This window comes from Parus major, chromosome 26 (assembly GCF_001522545.3).
Source record: "Parus major isolate Abel chromosome 26, Parus_major1.1, whole genome shotgun sequence".
NCBI lineage: Eukaryota > Metazoa > Chordata > Aves > Passeriformes > Paridae > Parus > Parus major.
Window position 1 is genome coordinate 1346655 of NC_031795.1, and position 4748 is coordinate 1351402.

General features: G+C 55.9%; 1 protein-coding gene across 1 annotated transcript in view; it reads left to right on the forward strand.

Moving 5' to 3' along the window:
* Positions 1 to 3104: 3104 nt before the first annotated feature.
* The window catches only part of PTPN7 (protein tyrosine phosphatase non-receptor type 7), a 15529-nt gene continuing 13885 nt past the window's right edge, over positions 3105 to 4748 (forward strand). The window contains exon 1 of the mRNA XM_033519936.1: positions 3105 to 3516. The gene's annotated coding sequence lies outside the window, so the exon portion shown is untranslated. The remainder of the gene's footprint in view (positions 3517 to 4748) is intronic.

A 4748-nucleotide genomic window follows, 5' to 3' on the forward strand; every position in this document is an offset into this window, starting at 1 on the left:
CATCTGTGACCTGCTGCTGGCCCCCGTGGGTGGGACACCCAGTGCTTTACTCAGGGTCACTGCAGACACCACCTGGTGCCAGCCCTGAGCCAGGGCAGGGTGCTCAGCAGCCCTGGGGGTGGGACAGCTGCTGTCTGGCAAGGCACAGCTCTCATGGGCAAGAAGCCAAACACTTCTGCTGCATCTGGGGCTCTGGTGGTACCAATCACCAAACAATTCTGCTGCCTCTATTTCTCCTCCAGTGCTGAAAGCTCCATGGCTCCATCCTTGCACTTGCTGGCAGGAAAGGTGTTCCCAGCCCCAGAGCTGCTAGGGACTCCTCTCAGCCCCAAGAGCACAAGAAAAGAAACTAAAAAGCTCAGTTTCTTTGTTTTTCCTCCAGATCTGGGGCATCTGTGGCTCAAAGCACTTTCAGACTGTGAGCAGACAGGAATATTCCTGATGCCTGGAACTGGGACAAAGCAGATCTCGTGTCCTGCAAGCTCCTGTGCCCACACAGTTGCAGCAAGACCAAGAGGACTCAGAGGAATCACAGGAGGAGCGTGCATGGTCCAGCACTGCAGCTTCCTGAATTTCTGAGGCCAGAAAGCACAATCCAGAACAGCTTTCAAAGGCAGACAGGCCCACATTCTGTTGTGGCTGGGAGCTGGAGGAGCAGCATTGGGCAGATCCATCATCTCTGCACTGCTGCCCTCTGGCTGCCTCTGCTTACCCACGGCCAGCCTCCTCCAGCTGGAGACATGGGACCTGCCATGGCTGCCTCTTGCCATGCAAGAATCATCAAAGAATTGTGCAAGTTGGAAAAGCCCTCAAAGATCATCAAGCTCAACCACTGCCCCAGCACGGCCATGTCCCCAGATGCCACATTTACATGTCTTTGTCTCTACCCTGGGCAGCCTGTGCCAGTGTCTGATCATCCCTTCAGTGAAGATATTTTTCCTAAAATATAATATCCTCCCTGGCCCTTTGGCCCAGGCAGCTGCATCCACAGGTCCATGCTGTGCTGGGTAGGACACAGACAGCATCACATCTGTCTCTAGCAAGGTTAAGAATCTTAACCCCTGCTCAGTGCCATGGGCTGGGCTCACCACACCTACCTCTGCACTGGACATTGGCTGAGATGATAAAATATGGGCTATTTTAACCACCTTTCTAGCTGTTATCAAAGGCTAGAAGAGGATCTGTGCCTTCATCACAAACAGTGACCCCAGAGCAGCTCAGCCTGCAGAGGGGCAGCGCTGTTCCCCTGCACCCGTCAGTGCGTGGGCGCAGCTTCTCGTGCAGCACAAATGGAAGTGACGGCTTTCTAACCGCTTCCTTTCTTTCTGGGTCTCTGTCTCCTGCCCCTCCTGCCCAGCTTGTTTCCTGTTACTGATAATGGCCCCTGCAGCCAGGGATGTCACCAGGGTCACCAGGCTCCGTGTCCCCCCGAGGCAGCAGCCCAAGGCTGCCGAGGTCCCCGCTGCTACTGCGTGCCAAGGGACCCAGGGTGGGAGTAACATGATGAGACTTCAGGATTTTCAGGCCTTTTTGTGTCTTTTTCACTGAGACCTGCTTTGCCCTGTGTGCTGTGAGGATAGAGAGGAGCTGGGGGTGTGCTGTTCCTAGGAGATGTCTTCCTGCCCACACAGCTCGCAGGGTTTTGCAGGCAGTATCGTGGTCTGGAGAGGATGTGTGTGTGCCTCCACTGGTGTCCAAGCAAGGCTCACCCCAGGGGAAAGCGAAGCACACAGCATTTTCCAGACAGCATTTCTAAAAGCACAGCTCTCTTGGAGGCATCCAGGGAAGCCCAGGACAAGCCCAAGTGATGGATGAGACAGGTGCTGCCACAGATGCTGTGTCCTGTCCTGGTAACCAATTCCATGGATCTTGCTGTCCCTCTGTGGCTTCTCCACTGGCATGTGCTGGCTAGAGTGTCAAAGTCTCAGCACCTTGGAGGTCTGGTGCCATGTGTTGGCTTAGATCCTCTTTACCCTTACTCTTTGGGGATGTAATTTAGTGGTGAACATGGCAGTGGTCACTTAATGATCTTAGAGGGATTTTTTAACCTTAATGTTTCTGTCATTTCCTGATTCTATACACCTGGCTTAGGAACAGTCCCTCCATGTGGTTTATTGCTCCACTGTAAAGTGAACAGGGGGAGCTTCTTCAATGAGGAGAGGAACAAACCAAGCTGATATGAAACACTTTGGGAGATCATCTTTCCCAGGGGAACTGTTCTTGTGCCAAGGCCACAGCAACACCAGCTCTGCATCAGTGTTATCCCAGCCCAGTGGTGCTGGTGGTTCACCAGCTCTGCTTTTCAAATTTGGAGGAAAGCTCAGCTTGTTTGCAGGAGATACAGGAGAGTATCTAATTCCAGAAAGCAAACATGGCTCTATTCAGCAGTCACAGAATCACAGAATCAGCTGAGTTGGAAGGCGTCCATCAGGGTGATCAAGTCCAACCCCTGGCCCTGCACAGACACCCCAACAATCCCACCCTGAGAGCTTTGTCCAAATGTTCCTTGAGCTCAGACAGGTTTGGAGCTGTGGGACTTCCCAGGGGAGCCCATTCCAGTGCTCAACCACCCTTTGGGTGGAAAACTTTTTCCTTTTATAATTTAAACCTCCTCTGACACAAATCCAGATGTTTCCTCTAGTCCTGTATGTAACTGGTCACAGAGAGCAGAGACTGGAGCTGCCCCTCATGGGGATGTTGAAGAGCTCAGCGAGGTCTCCCCTCAGTCTCCTCTTCTCTAGGCTGAGCAAACAGAATGATCCAAAGAAAACAATCCAGCAGTTAAGCAGGAAATCCAGGTCCTAAACTCTTCTGGTTCTCCTTGAGGAGGGGGCAGAAGCACAGGGGCTGGCAGGATCAGTGGAAACGCCTTGGCAAAACGAACCAGCAATCGCTTAATTGCCCCCAGCTCAAGGCAGGCAGCAGCAGGAGCAAACTCTGCACAGACCGTCACCACGGGCCACGGGGAGAAAGGTCCCACATCCTCTGCCTCCGCCTCGCTGCCCAGGATCAGCTCCATCCCTGGTGCGGGGTGCCCGAGGCTCCGGGCTCGCAGGCAGCGCTGCGCTCCCGCAGCCCTGCCCAGGAGGATGCTCCTGCCGGGGCTGTCCTTGGGAACGCTGGAAGGAGAGCCGCTGTTCTCCGGAAAAGCGATCTGCGGAGGCGCTTCCCTCGGCTGCCGGGGCTGGCTGTGCCCTCGGCGGCCGGGGGACCCCCAGGTGAGGCTCCGAAGGGTCGCTCCCCCACGGCCGGCTCTGCGGGATGCTCTGAGGGATGCTCGGCGTGACTGCACCGTCCTCCTCCGCCCTGGCAGTCTGCAGAGAGTCTGCTCAGTGCCCAGGCAGCTGCTTCACCTTCCAGCCTGCGAGCGATGTTCCGGCAGCGGAGGAGATGGGCTAATTTCCAAAAGCCTGCAGGACATCCTGACTCCCAATCGTGTCGACGGAAGCAGAACCATCCCTTCCTGAGTGCCGGACCCAGAGGTGACGGGGCCTGATGGGACAAAGCCATGCTGTGGTAGGCAATCCTGGGGACTGAAACTATTGGGCTGCCAGCTCGGTGCCTGCCCAGGCTGAGGTGACTTTGGGGCTACAGTGCTGTGAGGAGAGGGTGAGGAGAGATGCTGGGGGGGTATCAGGGCCGGGAGGCTGGGTCAGGTAGCTCATGGTCAGGAGGCTGGGGGCAGAAGTGAGCATAAGGATTGGCTGGTTGTTAGTGGGAAAACAGGTCCCAGTCTGGAGCTGGAATGTGCTCTTTGCACAAAGGGAACCGGCTTTGAAATCATGGCCAGAGGTGCGAGATGACCCCATGGAAGTGGAGTTTTAAAATGCAAGTGAACAAACAGCAAGTACCAGTCAGGGATAAATCCAGATCACCCTCTCCAGAGCACCGACTCTGTATGGACCCCATATCTTGCTGAAAGCAAAGCCACACCTATGAGGACCCTTCAAGGCCCCTGAGACTCTGTCACAGACCTCTCTAGTCTTTACATCCCAACAGATAATCCTAATGCACAGATGTCCATGGAGAGAGGACACAAGGGATCCCATGTCTGGCACATCCCTGGTTGGGCCAGGGTGAATGGCTGGTGTGGTAACAGCTGGGACTCTTCCCTCCAAGTGCATCCCTCCATCACCAACCCTCCCAGCACCACTCTGCCCATCATTGTCACCCCTGACACCCCACTGCTACCAAGGTCAGAGCAGAAAGGAATGCTGGTGGACAAGGGATGCTCCTGTTCTGGGACCTCACCAGTCCTTCCCCAGCAGGGGAGGGAGGCAGGAAGGTGAGGGGTACAGCAGTGACCTGCCCAGAGTCATTTCCTGCAGTGTTGCTTCCTCCCACCCCCTCCTGGGTTTTGCCCCCAGAGACTGTCAGGTTCCTCTCCGCCCACACCAGACTGCAGTGGCTGTCCCAGTGTCCTGGTCCTGTCCTTACAGCAAACTGACCCTGGCTTGGGATCTGCCCCCAGACTGAACACCCTCAAAGCCAGGTCTGCCCTGGCCCCAGCAGTCCCTGCTTGTAGGATTGAGCAGCTCTGCTCCCCAGGCCAGCCTGGTGCAGCTGCTTCAGAGCTGGTGATGTGACATGGGACAAGCACGGCTACACACAAAAGGCACAGTCAGTCCCCGGCCAGAGCATCTCCCAGCTCTTTGCTCCCCACTGCACCCCTCTGCCAACCCAGCCAGGGTCCCTCAGGAGGAGCCAGCTGGCAGCATCGTGCTCCAAGCAGGCTCAGAGGGGGCCAG